Source organism: Danio rerio, chromosome 13 (assembly GCF_049306965.1).
Source record: "Danio rerio strain Tuebingen ecotype United States chromosome 13, GRCz12tu, whole genome shotgun sequence".
NCBI lineage: Eukaryota > Metazoa > Chordata > Actinopteri > Cypriniformes > Danionidae > Danio > Danio rerio.
In genome coordinates this window covers 10,482,913-10,499,322 of record NC_133188.1, presented here as the reverse complement: position 1 = coordinate 10,499,322, position 16,410 = coordinate 10,482,913, and the positions used below count along the sequence as shown (strand labels likewise).

General features: G+C 39.1%; 1 long non-coding RNA gene across 3 annotated transcripts; it reads left to right on the top strand.

The window, feature by feature from the left end:
* The first annotated feature begins 675 nt into the window (after positions 1 to 675).
* LOC110440194 (uncharacterized) lies at positions 676 to 6,230 on the top strand. Of its 3 annotated transcripts, XR_012389172.1 has the most exons (4): positions 885 to 3,623; positions 3,934 to 3,999; positions 4,413 to 4,672; positions 5,744 to 6,230. It is a non-coding gene; the product is annotated as an uncharacterized lncRNA (long non-coding RNA). The 3 variants fall into 3 exon arrangements; XR_002459898.3 differs by lacking the exon at positions 4,413 to 4,672 and having other exon boundaries at positions 676 to 3,623; XR_012389171.1 differs by lacking the exons at positions 885 to 3,623; positions 4,413 to 4,672 and adding an exon at positions 3,821 to 3,859.
* The last annotated feature ends 10,180 nt before the right edge of the window (positions 6,231 to 16,410 follow it).

Sequence of the window (16,410 nt, the reverse complement as noted above, 5' to 3'; positions counted from 1 at the left end):
TCGGTTTGGTTGGCGCTGAAATTAAACATGCACGTTGCATGTGTGAGCGCACGATAAGGTGTTTTCATTTATCGTGTGCTTGTGTCTTGCTTCTGTTTATGTTGGTGTTGTCTAGGCACGTAGCTCAGTGTTTACATTGTGGCCGCATGCTTTAGTGGTGTGCTTTGTGAACATTAGTCTCGTTTTGTGAGAGCATGACTTGTGTGATATGTGCTCTCCTGTCTATTGTCTAGTCCTAACCTCCTTGTTAACCCATTATTAGTTTATTATGTTCGCCTGTTTGTGTGTTAATTATTTCTGCTTATATTCTCTTCATGTCTGCTGTCCTATGCCAGTTTGTTGTAATATGTTGCATTGTCCTGTTGTGTTCCAGTCCTGATCTCTGCCAGCCTGCCAAGTCTAGTTTATTTTGTTTGTTTATTTGTTCTGTTAATGATTTTCTTCTCGGGGTAGTTTGCTTTGTCTTTAATGAAATTTTATTATGAATGAATTCCCATTTTTTACTGCACTTGAGTCCTTGCTCCTTTTCCCCACCCACTGAACGTGACAAAATTACTTTGATTGGCCATGAAGGTCATCAGTTCACTTCACTTCACCAATGTTTACCAAGTGCAAACACAAATGAGCAATTTGCTGATGACTCGACGGATCTTCGCGGCTTTAAAATGCTCCAGTGTCTGTGTATATATTTTTTTTTTTTTTTGTCGGTGAAGAGCTGATGACCTTCAAGGGCAATCACAGTTATTTTTGTTGAGCACTGTTGAACACATTGGCAAATTAGTAGTGTTTAAGAACGCTCTCAGCGGTGCTTAAATGTTAGTGGGAAATAGACTTTTTTTAAAATTTCACTACTGGAACAACACTATTACAGACACCATGAGAGTGTGCTACAGAGGACTGCATTGTTTTATATCTCACCTGGTTGCATAGGCTAAAGCAGGGAAGTGTCCCCAAGGTGTTAACCTAGTGCCATGAACAAAGCCTAGTAGCCCGTTTCCACTGAGTGGTACAGTATGGTATGGTATGGGTAACCTTTATCAGGCTTGCATTTCTACTGCTGAAATGGTACTCTTTTGGTGGGTGTGGTGTATGACAGAAAGTTTCAGTCAAGGTAAATGTCAAGGGTAAAGCTGTATGGGTCATTTATATGAGAAGCACTTCTCACAAAACATATGCTTTATACACATAAATACTTGTGTATAAATGTTCATTACTAACTTTTCTATGAACATAGTTTGATTATAACTGCAGATCAATGAGGGCGAAATAGGCTACTGCAACATCTGCAATTATATAAAATAAATAAATACAACACTGATGAACACTTACAGTCTCCAGTATGTTACCAATTACAGAAAAACTACTCACAGTCCTTATTTGGGTTCAAAAACAACAACATAGTCTGCAGTCAGTGCAAACCTCTTATCTGTATCTTTAATCTTCACCAGCACATGTAACCTCTGTTAGAGAGTCATTCCATCATTCCCAGTTCATAATAGTCCAAAAAAAATAGTCCATAAAAGGTGATGATAGCAGTTAAACATGACAGTTTGTTCATGTTGTAGATTGCTGAAAGAATCATTTGCTCTTTTGTTTTTATTAGCGATTCACTCTTGTGTTTGTTCGTTTCTGATAGGATCACATGTCAGAAGCACTTCAATAATCAGGCGCACGTTATTATCATCAGCTCAAGAAGTTCAATATTTCAAATATATACCTGTGACGAGCAATCGCAAGCTCTCTGGAGAAAAGTGAAACCGCTCGTGCTTTAGATGGCCTTGTAAACAACCACGGAGCACAGGGTAGATTATTGCTCTTCTTCTTGGCTTTGTGGCTTGTTGTCAAGACGACGACAAGGTTTGTTTGAGCTCAGGTCAACCATGGCTCATTGTTATATGTATATATTAGTATGGTGTAATGTCTTAGCTGTGTTTTTAAAAATGGCACTTCCTTTGTTTTCATTCTCCTGGCTTGTTGCACAAGTGAGTGATGTATCTCTGTAAACCAACGCCGTTCAGTTGTGCATCTTGTACGCCTTTTGGTACCCATTTGCTGTGCTAGGCACCCTTTGCAAAGGAGTACCCAAAAAGTGGTACGGTATGGTTCGCTTTTAGGTACCTTTTAAACATACCCCTCAGTGAAAACGGGCCATTGGAGGACAGTGCTATGATTGCTGTAAGGCGACACAGTGCTAACCACTGAGCCACCGTGCCACCCCACTAAAAGAGATTCACCCCCTCTTTTACTCAATTGAAATTCCCTTCAATTTACTCCCCCTTAGGACATCCAAGATGGATTTTGTCTTCTGGCCAGCAAGCACATAGACGTCAAAACAACATCAAGTTGACAATTTAATGCAAAAACGTTACATCATGGGAAACTCATGGAAAATGATTGCTCCCCCGTGATGATTTGTAAACTGTATGCTCTGACAAAGAACTACTCATGCAGAAATTATAACAATCTATCAATAAACACTCACCTTCTGCTCTGCACTGCTTCAGTCAGTTTAATTATGGCCTAGTGAGATCAAATCAATCAAATGACCTATACTGTATACACTGAGACAAATATTAGCAAATGATCCAATGTAGTAAAGGTGTTTTTAAGGTTATACTTAAAACAGTATTATGTAAGACACTGTGTTAATGAGCTTTCTTTGATAATCTTCATTTAAGCATAGATGGTGTTTTGCTGCTTCCTGAATTCATTTCAAGTGAAAATGTAATTTAGAAAACATGTAGAGGCACATTTTTCCAGTAAACCCGTGTAGCTTTTCAGTCATGTTAACAGCATCGCTGATTGCCATATTGAAATCCATTCCCCACGCAATACTGTTTGAAATAACACCAAACAGCTACATTGTATCCAAACAGGTGATGCAAGCAATTTTTGAGTCTGATCCGAGGCAGCTTTGGGAAGCCGTTGCTTTGAATAAATGCTCATAGCCTCGCTCCTTTAACGGATCAGTCAAAACCACTTTGCACTCGCATAGATCTTCATTAGGCTTCGTTAAACTTTTCTGTTCAGAGAAAAAAGGTCTATGTGTGCACATTCTTGTGTTGTCCCTTTTGCTTCCTTCGCAGGCAGGATGTGAGTTCAGCTGGGAGCTGATCCTTTGCAGAAACAATGGCTGAGATGCACGTCAGACTAGGCCAGCTGTGTCTCCAGCAAAGAAACGAGACAGGAAATGATGGGCTCCTGAAAGAAGCTCTGACATATACAGTACTACTGTGCTCTGCACTGGACACAGAGAGGGTCCACATGCACACACACTTTACCTACACTTACCACAGTTTCATGTGAAAAACGATCATAGATCATTATCTCACATTACAGTTTATACTTTGTCCGGGTATGCTTTTCTTTGCTAAGAGCAAGCACTGAAATTATATTTAATGAAATAATAGCTCTGAGGGCTGCTGCCTTGTTTGTTCTCTCCGTTTATGAAAATGTACTTAAATAGAGCGACTTTCATTCCCTTGAAGTCTTTTACCGATTTCAATATTTGAACATGACTTTTCCGTCATATAGGCTCCTCCAAGGAAAATAAATTTCCTGGTTTCGTTGCCATTTCACAGGAATCAAGAGGACAAACAAAAACATCTAGAAATAGTTAAGAGGTAAACAAATCTCCCAACATTGAATATTATATGCAGCCGTATATGTTATTTGTTTTCATCACAAATATCATGTGCACGTTGAAAGCTTGAGAAACCTGTTGTCTACAAGTTTTCCATGGGAAAATGAATAATAAGTAATTGAAAAATGCCTAAAGGGAATTGGCAAAACTGGTACAATGTTGAAAAAAGTGGCAAGATATTGTGTTCCTCTGTAGAGATATGCTGTATTATCCTCTGTAAGATCACTTCATTTTCTTTCTTGTTAGGTTTATTGTGCACAATAATTTTCATATACTTTTTTTCTCCGCAGATCTGCTACCACAATATCACTTCAGTAGGTCACTACTGATCATTTGGACCACGGAAAAAACTTGAGGTATAAACTCTATAAGCTATGAACTGTAATTATAGCACTTAATGTGGTTGTGATAAAATATGAGAGAAATATAAAGCAAAATAGTATGTACTTCTTAAATATAAACCAGCACATAATTACTCCACTCGTGGACAGACTTGAACGACATACTGTAATAACCAAGACCAGTACTCAAATAGTACAGTGTGAACGACATTAAGGCCATGGGTTTAATTTTCTTGTGGAGGCATTCAAAAATGAATATAGTATATTGTGTTTATTTTGTTAATGTAAATGTGATCGTGAATGTGTACAACTGTAGGCCTACTTGGGAAAAGGCTGTTGCTAATTGCTGTGTGTAAAGTATAAACTTGTTTTATGAATGTGTGAAGCATTGTCATATAAATCATATTTTGTACTTTTTACCACCACAGAAAACACCAATCCTGCAGTTTTCGTATTGCTGGTCTTTATGAGGGTGGCACCTTCTTTATAGATCTTTATTAAATTAAATTAGATAACGGCGAGGCAGTGGCGCAGTAGGTAGTGCTGTCGCCTCACAGCAAGAAGGTTGCTGGTTCGAACCTCGGCTCAGTTGCCGTTTCTGTGTGGAATTTGCATGTTCTCCCTGCCTTCGCGTGGGATTCCTTCGGGTGCTCCGGTTTCCCCCACAGTCCAAAGACATGCGGTACAGGTAAATTGGGTAGGCTAAAATGTCCGTAGTGTGTGTGTGTGTGTGGATGTTTCCCAGAGACTTGCTGGATAAGTTGGCGGTTCATTCCGTTGTTGGGACCCTGGATTAATAAAGGGACTAAGCCGACAAGAAAATGAATGAATTAGATAACTTACGAGTGTAACAATAATATGTTGGAAAATTATTTAGTTGTCACCATAAAACGAATGGATGCGTATGCATTCTGTGTTGATGTGTGTGTTTTGTTAGGCCTACTAGACAGTGATGGAGAAGTGCACTGTATCATGTTATTTGCATTTACTGTCTTCCCTTAAAGGCGCTGAAGCCTCTCACTCTCTGTTTCACGCATGTGTGATGGCTGCTTTTTTGTTTAATCGTCAATAAAAATACCTTCAAAACATAATATATGGGACAGTTTTATTATGAGTTTACCGAATTTGAATGAGATCACTATTAAATGTTTATGGTAATGTAAAATTGATTGGTTTTAAGCAATCGAAATTACAATTGGTAACACTTTATTTTGATGGTCCATTTGAGTATTAGTAGACTATCTGAATCTTTTAGTATGCTTCTTCAACAGACATTTAACTGACTATAAGAAACTTTGCAAGTACATGTCAACTTACACTAACCCCTAACCTAACAGTCTACTTATAATCTAACGAAAATAAGTTGGCTTGTAGATGCAATGTAACTTAAATTTAACAAACAAACCATTAAAAAAGTGTGACCTTATAATTTACATATTTGACTAAAATGACAGTGTTTTTATAAATGTTTCACTCATTATAAGCTAAATGAAATCAATGTAAGGAATCCAATAAAAGGAGAATCTAACAATTCATACTTTTTATGAAATAAAAATGTCATAATTGCTGCATAAAAACCTTTGATTTCAAAAGAAATGCCAGACATCTAAATTTTATTCCACAGTTCTGAGATTCAAAAATGTTTTTGCAGTTGCAAGATTAAATGTTTTTTCACAATTCTGACTTCATTGCATCTCTTTAAATACATTATTAACAGCAGCTATGCTAATCATTTTACTTTATTCCATATTTCCACCAGGGGATACTCATCTTGAAGCCCCTGGAGACTATGCAGTGCCATTGATGCGATCCAAGACCTGTGAGGAGATGATCACAAGGTAGCCATAATTCTGGACCAAGCCGTATCCCAAGCTGATGTGGTGGTTATTGAGGAATGGAGTGCATGAGACTGATTCCTGAAAGACCAGAGAGACAAAAGAGTCCCCGCACGGCCTGACCTCTCGCAGGTGCCCTACTCACACCTGCAGCTTCTCCACAATAGTCGTCCAGCTTCTCCAGCCTGCGGCGCCTAGACTGCAGCTCCACACAGAAAGTTTGGCCAGAAGAATTGGTTCCTCACCACTGCTGCTTCTGGCTTGCTCGAATCAGGACTTGTGGAGCTGCGCTTCGGTGGATTTGCTCTTCAGTGTTTGAACTTTCAGCAGTGAAGTTTAAACCACACTAAACTAAACTTCAACTCTGAAATTGAGTGCATTGATTCGAATAAAGCCGACCAGTACACTACGGATGCTGTGCAAATATCGGATCCTTAACTTTGTGTAACATGACAATGCGGTACACGAGGACACTGGTTGTTCTGGTGTCCATATGTTGCGTAGGACAGGCTACAACATAAAAATAGCACTGTTTTGGTTCTGGAGCGGACACTGCAAGCTACTGCCGTGCCACTATTTTGGAATTACGATCACAATACAGCTAAAAACCCACTCAGTCAAAAAATATTACAACAAAATGTTTTACTTATCTCCAAAACAATCAGGCATGTGTTTCTGTGTGAATTTCTAACATCTGAACAATTTGAAACCCTAGTGTGTGATCCCCCGGGGTTTATATAATGCCCAGATATTTTCAGCAACCAGTCACAAAATTGGCAAGTCTATAACACCTGGGGCCTCATGTATCAACGCTGCGTATGCAAAAAAAACTTTGCGTACGCCAGGTTTCACGCTCAGAATCGCTCATGTTTGGATTTACTAACGATGAACTGAACGTGGGAATGTGTGCAGCTCCACGCCAGCTTTATGGCTGGCGTACGCACATTTTTTGTGCGTGTCTGTTTTATTTCCATTGGCGACTCCTAGAGGCAGTTGTGTTAAATTGCACTCTACAAAGTCTCTTTAAGCCTTGCAATGGCAGCTGTATGAGACGGGATCATCTAGCAGGTATATAAGGTTTCCATACCATACAGTTGACCAGCCAAACATTAAAGCGCAATTTGCATCGGTCGCCTGTTTTCCCAATGTAATCTACTGCACGCACATTGCTATAAAGACACTATCTGAAGATGAATTTGCATGCGTGAATCAAAAACATTTCCATTCAATAAATGTGCAAATAAAATATGATGCACAAACTTATTAATGATTCCTACTTGTCTATCTCGTGATAAATAGTAGGCAAAATCTGATATGTAGCGGAGGAAAAAAAGAAGAATGAGTTCATTAGACGCTGGATTCGAACCGAGTTCAGGCTTGAATGTGTCAAAACATGTTTCCATACGTTTTATGAGCTGCGCCACTGAGACTGTTGAGGAAGCTACAACATTTTACACCTATGAATCACACTATGTCTTTTTTAAATCCACACAGTGCGTTGTGCAGACTTAACTGTGTTAACCGCATCAGCTAATCTCTCTCCACTCTATTTTTTTCTTTTGTTGTAAATTCCGGAGGACAAACTTGCAAATAACACCGTTATTCTCCGGTCTGCTTTTTCGTTGGGTTTTGCCAAAGTAGAGTCATTAGCATATTCATACGGGGGAGGAGGCAAGGAGGGGGTTTGCGCTCGTGCATGTTGCGCTCAGTTTCACGTTCATTATGATGTACAAAAGAATATGCGTGGGATTCGGCGTACGCAGTGTTTCATACATCTGAATTTTTTTTTTGTCCGTACGCAATGTTTTAGTATGATTTCCACGCAAGTCTTCGTACATGAGGCCCCTGGTGTTTAAAAATCAGTTCAGAATTTAATAGTTGTGCATTTCAGCACTAAATGAACACTAAAAAAACATTTAACTTGAAGCTTGTTCGTATTTTAATGAAAGTCTTGTGAAGTAGCAAGTTAACCCCACAATTGCTTGGTACTCTTTACTAACGTGGACTAGAATCCTAGATTCTTTGGCAATGTACCTTAAATCTCCTGCTGCTGTTTAGTCTTAATATCTTAATATTGGCCATGTGAAAAGGCCTAAATGAGTCAGCTTTTGAATTCGTCATGCTTTTAAGATACATCACCGTGTTGTGCTTGGCCAGAGACTTAATCAGCTATACGCGTTTAGTGCAACACTCTGGCTCACTCAGAGCTCTGTTGACGGCTGACTGGCCTAGAAACTTCTGGCTTCTGTCTTCAGTCCTGGGGAGCGTGGGCATCATGCATGGTGAGTGTTAGGTGGAGTTTCTGAAGTTGTCATTACTTGGCCATGTTGATGGAACAGTGTTATACTGTAGATACAAGACTCCAGCAAATAAAAGAGTCTTTGTCATCGAGACAGATAGAAGCTGAACTTATTACAGCTCATAATGGCTTCTGTGTAAAATTCCACATATGCTGCCATTTTAAATGTTCCTAATCTTGTTTTAGATGTCTCCTAGATTAGATTTACAACAGCAAAGCTTAAAAACACTTTAATGTTACTATAAAATAAATTTCCATGTACTTTTCATTAAAGAATCCTCCAAACCAGTGGTCCACAACCACCGGGCCGCGGACCAGTACCGGTCCGTGGAACAATTGGTACCGGGCCACATAAGAAATCATAAATTATTTCTGTAGAAAATATTCCCCCCGTGACTTGGTTTCTTCCACTTACCCCCGCCATCTCACGTGAAATGGACTATGCCAAAATCCACCACAGAGTGGGAAGAACAATAGAATATAGCTAATTGGTGGTTGTTGATAGTTTAAAGTTATAAAACAGGTATTATAGAGTCCAAATCAGCAGAGCATTTAAGGATTGTGCATATATGTGTGCGTGCATCGCTAAGTAAGTACCCGAAATCATTGCAATATGTATCTATATGGAGTTTCACATAATCATAATCATTTGGGCTGTAACATGCCAATGCATACATTTAATTCGGCTATTCGGTTGTATTATTGTTAATATGTTCGTCAGTTGAAATGGCAAAGATGTTATGTATTTGATGCATATAAACCTTGATTGAAACAAAATCAGACAGCAATAGTGCAACTTCATGATTAACCTGGATGCACGAGCGCAGTAGCTGTGTTCACAGCCCCCCGGTCCACACTGTTCCGTTGTAAAATTGACAACCGTTGACCGGTCCGTGGTGATAAAAAGGTTGGGTACCACTGCTCTAAACCAATTCTAAGAGCCTACTGTGCTCTGATTGGTTAATTAGCCCAGTCAGAGACTAGTCTGATTGGTTAACTGCTCACAGGATGTGTCGGAAATGAAAACAATTACAATAATATCAGCTCCAGAGGATTCCTCAATATTTGTCTACATGATACAAAAAGAAACAATGACATCAAGCATGATTTCTCATCTTTTGGAAATGCATGGAGTGCATTCGCTTTTAAATAGGGCAAAAATAGCATCATGTTGACATAAAAAAATAAAAGGTCTTCCAGGTGAACTAAACTGGCCATACTGTTTGGATATCTTTTAGTAATGGGTTGCTGCTGGAACTGCATCCACTGTGTAAAACATATACTGAAATAGTTGGTGATTCATTCCAAGGTGACAACTCCAGATAAATAAGGGACTAAGCCGAAGGGAAATGAATGAATAAAACTTTTCCAGGCCCCATCTATGATTAAGGTATACACTTTTTTGGCAATACAAGTGTTGATAAGCTGCAAACTGAGACAAGTAGTGTATTCTAATATACTCTATATCTACAAAATATTTCCGGTATACTTCTAGTAATTATTTGAATGCAATAATTCGATTTATCGATCAACAAATCCTCTGTATAAACAGCAAATTTAGAAATCATAACATTCCTCTTTAATGCTTTACTTTGAACATTACTTTTTTGCAGCATGGACTGTAATTATTGTTTTTCAATTTTTCATTATTCATTACCAAACTCTTGAGCAGAAAACAACCCTTCCAAGTATTTGTTGTGTGTGTTAGTTCACATTAAAATTCTGTGCTTGTCCACATACTGTACCTAAAATTTCTAAAATGTTTATGTGCATGTTGCAGTGGTGTATACAGTATTTGAAAACCACACTTGAGTGAAAGTACAGACATCTTAGACTGAAAAATAAATTATGTCTGAGAAATTCATTCATTCATTTTCTCTTTGGCTTAGTCCCTTTATTAATCCAGGGTTGCCACAGCAGAATGAACGGCCAACTTATCCAGAATATTTTTTACGCAGCGAATGCCCTTCCAGCCACAGCCCATCTCTGGGAAACATCCACACACACTCATTCACACTCATACACTACGGACAATTTTAGCTTACCCAATTCACCTATAGTGCATGTCTTTAAACTGTGGGGAAAACTGGAGCACCCGGAGAAAACCCATGCAAACGCAAGGAATACATGCAAACTCCACACAGAAATGCCAACTGACCCAGCCGCGGCTCGAGGTGATAGCACTACCTACTGCACCACTGCGTCGCTGTCTGCAAAATGATTCCAAACAATTTATATGGTTGTTTGTTCAAATTCAGCCCAATTAAACTGTTTACAACCACTTAACTTAAAATATTTAGCAAATGCAAGGAATCATCTTTGAATCATTTTTTTTTTCAGTGTACTAGAAAATGATGTTGGTAAAAGTTAAAGTCACTGTTTTAGAATATTGTTTGAGTACAGGCTTTAATTATGAAACTTATTTTTTTCTTCATACTGTGCTTAAGTAGTGAAAGCAAAAACACATGTAATAGACTTTTAAACACTGTCTGCACTTTACCTCAATGAGTTTCTTGAGGTTAAATGGTGAGTTTTAAACACCAAGAATTATGTATTCTTTGATTAGCAAACACACTCAATTTTTTTTTTTGCTGTTCGTTTAAACTACTTATTCATAAAATAAGCCGAATCAACACAATTCTTGTGTTTTTTGAGGTGACAATTTAATGGTTTTATGTTCAATCCACTTAAATTTGTAAAAACAATAGGTTAGGTGATTTTTTTTGGGACATGACGGAATGTGGAATCCTGCATATTTTTTTTTTCACTAGAGGGTTTCTCCATAACAATTATGGCTAAGGGTGTTCATCTTTGACAGCACTCATTTGTCAATAACAGTGGCTGCTGGAGGTTTTATTGTCAATTATTATCAATAGCCTGTAATCATGCATGATCTTGTTTGGAAAATGAAATGAACCACAGAGGTTGTGTGAGCACTCAATTGCACATGCGCAAACCAATTGAAGTAATGCAGCAGACCACTGATTTGTCAAACTGACTTGTCAAACAGTCTTTGCTCCTTTGGTTTCATTTTGTAGCAAGTAACAAATGTTTCAAAGGGAAATGTATTGGATTAAATGTATAGAATATATTGAAGAAATAGTCAAGTGAAAGTTCCCAGAAAAATAAAAACTCAAGTAAAGTGCAGATACTCCCCCCAGTTCTTTAAAGGGCCATGAAACCCCCCATTTCAGCAGGATGTTTTCACACCTCTAGTTTAGAAAAAGTCAGGAAAGTGGGTGTGTCTCGCTTTGTTTGGGTGGGAGTGTAGAGGGAGGAAAATGGGCAGGGTTTAAATAAAAATGGGAGTTGCCATTTGGGCACGCGCTTCTGACCGAGTATAAACAAACACACACGCAGGGGAGACAGTGTGTTTAATGATGGTGGGATGTTTGATACCGCAGGTCGTATAAGAGAAAAAAGCCTCTGCATTTTTCTGTAACTCAGATGCACTCAGTAGGTCAGAAAGTCGTGTGTGTGTAGACTATCCTGTCACAAAATGCGGTGAAAATTCAATACAACGGTCGGCAAAAGTTTGCTTAGTGTTCACGTGTTTACACTCAGAGAGCAGAATTCACAGCGGACCTTTCAATATTGTAGTGATATTAACTTACTGTAAACTAAGTAACTTAGAAATCATTTTGACTAAGGTCTGTCTGTAAACACTGAAAGAGTACAGCTGCCCATACCAACTATAACTTTTCCATCTGAACAAACAAAGAAAGGGCGCTGATCGCATACACTTACCAAATCTGTTGACAGGAATAATCAGCACATACTGGAGCTGCGTCTTTTTTAAAGGAGACAAGCAGCAAATCCGGATCTTACCATAGATGAGAAATGCTCTTGAGTAAAAAATGTTCTAAACAAACGCATTTCTGCCGCGCGTCGCGTACACGGATCCACGCGTGAGTCTAGCACTGTCTCATAAAGAGAAAATAAAAACAAAACCTTCACATTATGAAAGCAATACTGGTGACCCGTACCTCCAAACAATTCTTATTCTTTTCCCACAACTTTTGGCAACACAACGTGTGTTGTCGCTCTGCAGTCTGAACACTGTTTCAGGTACAGTCTAAGAAAGCTAGCATGCATATTGATGAAGTTGCAGCGCATTCATAATGGAGCGCGCTGATTGGTTTGAACCAAGCCTTACTCATGAATGAATGCAACGCATTCAGAGACGTAATACGGGACGCCTTGGTACAGACGTCCAGTCGACATGCTGGAATACACGCTATGATCTCATGGCCGTGACGCAGCTTTGAAAATTCATTTCAAACCGGAAGTATGAATTTTGCTCTAAATAAACAAAACAAAAAACAACCAATTTTCACTTTTTAGTGAAATATATGTGTCCTAATAGTGTTTTTAGCAGTGTGGACCACATATACGACTGTCAACAGCTCAAAAAATGCATTTTGGTGTTTCGTGACCCTTTAACAAAGTACTTCTACTTGATATCACAGTTTTCAAAAAATCTACTGGGTGTTTACACAGAAATGTTAAAGGGCCATGAAACCCCCTCGTTTCAGCAGGGTGTTTTCACACCTCTACTTTGGAAAAAGTCAGAAAAGTGGGCGTGTCCAGCTCTGTTTAGGGGGGAGTGTCGGAGGAACTAAAGTGGGAGGGTGTGGGAGTGTCTATTTGGGCGCGCTGAATTTCAGAGTCAAAACACACAACCACAGCGGACAAAGTGACTGTGTTTACATGGACATCTGTAGTCGAATTATTTGCCAGATTATTAAATGGTGGACTTTAACTGCAGTTTGGCTCTTTCATTCAGGGAATTCATTCATGTCCCTCCCGACAAACGAGATATTTGATTCGAGGAGCTGCTCTAAGCGTGTATTTTTCATGCAATGTTTGATACCGTACGGTGAATGAGAGAAAAAAAACTCAGCATTTCCCGGAAACTTAGATGCACACGACAGGTAGCGTCAGAAAGCCGCGTGTGTTATTCCGGTCACAAAATCCAACACGAGGTTATAGTTTGGTTGTAACTGTTAGTGCTAACTTGTTTACACTCGTTGCAATTGTTTGTTTGATACGAATAAAATACGAACTGAATAAACAAAGAGCACTGGTCGCTCACTTACTGAATCTGTAGAAACAGGACAATCACCAGCAACTAGAGCCGCGTCTTTATTAAGAGGAGACTAAAGCGAATCTGGATCTCAGCGTTTGCAGATGAGAACAGCTCTCAGGTAAACAATAATCCTCCTTGGACACGTAAGTTATTGTTGTCGCGCGTCGCGTACACTGTTAATCCACACGTGAGTCTGAGCTCTCACAGAGAGAAAATGAAAACGAAACTTAACTGCAGCAAACTATAAAAGCAACACTTCACGCTTGTTTTGCCAACACAACGTGGCGTCTCTGCCATCTACACTCTGACAGTAATGAATATTAATGAAGTTGCACAATAGAGCGCGCTGATTGGTTTGAACCAAGCCTTACTCATGCATTAATGCAACACACTGTAAGACGTAATAAGACTCACTCTGGCACAGACGCCCAGTCTGCACGCTGGAATACAACGCTATTATGTCATGACCGTGATGCAGCTTCAAAAATTCGTTTCAAACCGGAAGAACGAATTTGCTTGAAATAACGCAAAAACAACCAATTTACACTTTTTAGTGAAATATAGGTGTCCTAATAGTGTTTTTAGCAGTGTGGGACACATATATGACTGTCAACAGCTCAAAAAATGTGTTTTGGTGTTTCGTGACCCTTTAATGGTGGCATTTTCCAAAAAACTTGCACTTTTAAATTATGCATTTTCAATCCCTAAAATATCATTGTTGTTTCCACAATCGGGCAAAATGATAAAAACTTTTCGATTTGGCTCATCATGTAAACTCCCCTTTGGTACTTGCTTGTCTAAACCTGCCGAAGAGGTCAGAATGATTATTCATCACACCTTGACTTGCCATATACAACCTGAACTCCGAACCCTGCAAAACTGCCTGAAGGTTCTTTTGGAATTCATTTAATAAATTAAAATGAAACTATTTCCATCATGTTTCTCTGCTGTTTTTAATTGTTCTTAACTGAATACTTTGTAGCCTTGCCGCCACTCTGAAATGTGGCATCTGAGTCAGTCATCTACAACAGACGTCTTACATCTATTTAACAAAACAGAAGCTCTGAACTTGCACTGAAAATTCACTTTCCTCAACCCGTTGCACAGCTAATTGCCCAAATGATTGAAAGCTCTTGATGACAGGCCTGTCTCCTCTTGTTCCTGAATTGCAGGCCACTGGGAAAAATAGATCATCATCAGCTGTCTTAAAGGTGTCAGGGCCAAGTAGCACTACGGTTAATAGACTACCTCCTTCCTTCCTACTTCCCTAAACGAACACACAGACACCCAACCACACAAGCATTTCAAATAACAATGTTCTTCACAGATATAAATCAACAAATGAATCTAAAAGCTCCCCAAAACTTAAAGCAAACAGTATCACGTTTTAAATGTAACCAAGTCAAAATGGAGTTGATTAAACTGTAGGTGTCAAACAGCCCGTATTTCTGTTCTTCAAGGCTTGGAGAACAGTAGACGTGTGACATGGGTGGGAGTGTGCGATGTAATACAGTGACAGAATTGGAAATGGCCCATATGCAAAGTGCAGACGGCTCGTCTCAGGGCAGGCCTGCTTTGGAGCGCCAGTGGTATTGTTTTAACAGTAAATCTGTCATAACGAGACAAGCCAGTCTGACATTGATAAGGTATTATTACTCCTCATTGTTTAGAAGTTGAATATCTTAAATGAAAGGTAATTACTCAGTAGGTCTTGTGTCCTGGCAGCATCTCAGAGACACGTCAGGACACGTTCTTCCCTGTCATTAGCAAAGCTTGCAAAGAACTGCACCAGTTACAGAGGACGCGTTAAACAATGTCATTTGAAAGGAACATGGAGTAATCTTGCATAATGTAGTAGCGGTAAATCAACATACTGTAAATCAGAGGTCTCAACTCGGTCTTTAGGGAAGTAGTAAAGCACTTAACAGTAGTCATTTTATCCAATGCAATCTCACAGCAATTGGTAACATTTATAGTGGCTAATTCGTTATATTTTGTATGGTCTTTTTAGTACATTTTAGAATGATTTGCCCATCCCCCAAAGAGGAGTAGGGTTTGGGATGAGGTTTGGGAGCAAGCTTCCTTTAAAAAATTAGTGATGGGTCGTTTATTAACGATTCGTTCATTTTGAACGAATCTTCAGTATGACTCGGGAACTACGAGTCCTCTCAGGCAGTGATTCGTTCATCCGCGCGTGCGCACATTTGTGCAGGTAGTATTGTTAATTTCAAGTCTTCATCACATTGGCAGAAGCCAATCATACGCATTTAGAGCTGGAAAAAGAATTGATCCGCTCACCTCTCAAATGCTCTGTCGGGTCTGAGTCACTCGTTCCTCACGGGCCAATCATACGCGTTTAGAGCTGGAAAAAGAATTGATCCGTTCATTTCTCGAGTCCTCGGGTTTGAGTCATTCTGTCACGTGATGAACGAACGATCATGGCTCCTATTGGCTCAGACTGTGCATTGATTAAAATTATATGTGACTGTCAGTGTAACGTGAATGAACCCCTGACATTTGAAGACATGAAGAGGTGAAGAGACAAAAATGTCTTCATAGACAAAAGAGCAGGTAAACATTGAATTATTATTTTCTCCTTCTTATATGCTTTTTATGACTTATTTGTCGTGCAATTAACCTTTTGGGCTAGTTGTAGATGTGTTTGGAAGCAATTTGTAACATTTTAATAATATTTCGGCAAATTGAATCAAATGAACGAAATGACTCGAAAAAGATTCGTTCATCTTGATGAACGAGACTCAAAGATCCGAGTCAGTAAAATGATCCAAACTTCCCATCACTATTAAAAATCATACGTTTTCATGCCATTTCATATGAATTTGTATGATTAAGCAACTTTTACGACAATAAGTTAATAGTTGCATTTCCTCGTGAGATCAGGTTGGATATGAGCTTGTTTTTATTTGTCAGTTTATTAGGTATGCAGATTTTGAGGGTCTAAACATGCTCAAAATCTCATAAAATCTTTTCACACGCACCAGAAGTGGCGAAAATGTCCATTTGTTATAGGTTTCAGAAGTGGGTGTGGCAAAATGGCTCGACAGCACCATTTAAGCACTTGGAAAGAATTTACGTCGAAGGGCTTGTTTGTGGCAGCCTCACAAACTTTGATACTTCATCAAATATGACTCAGGCATACATTGTCTGATCTGCTTCAAAATCCACATGTTTGATAACAGTCC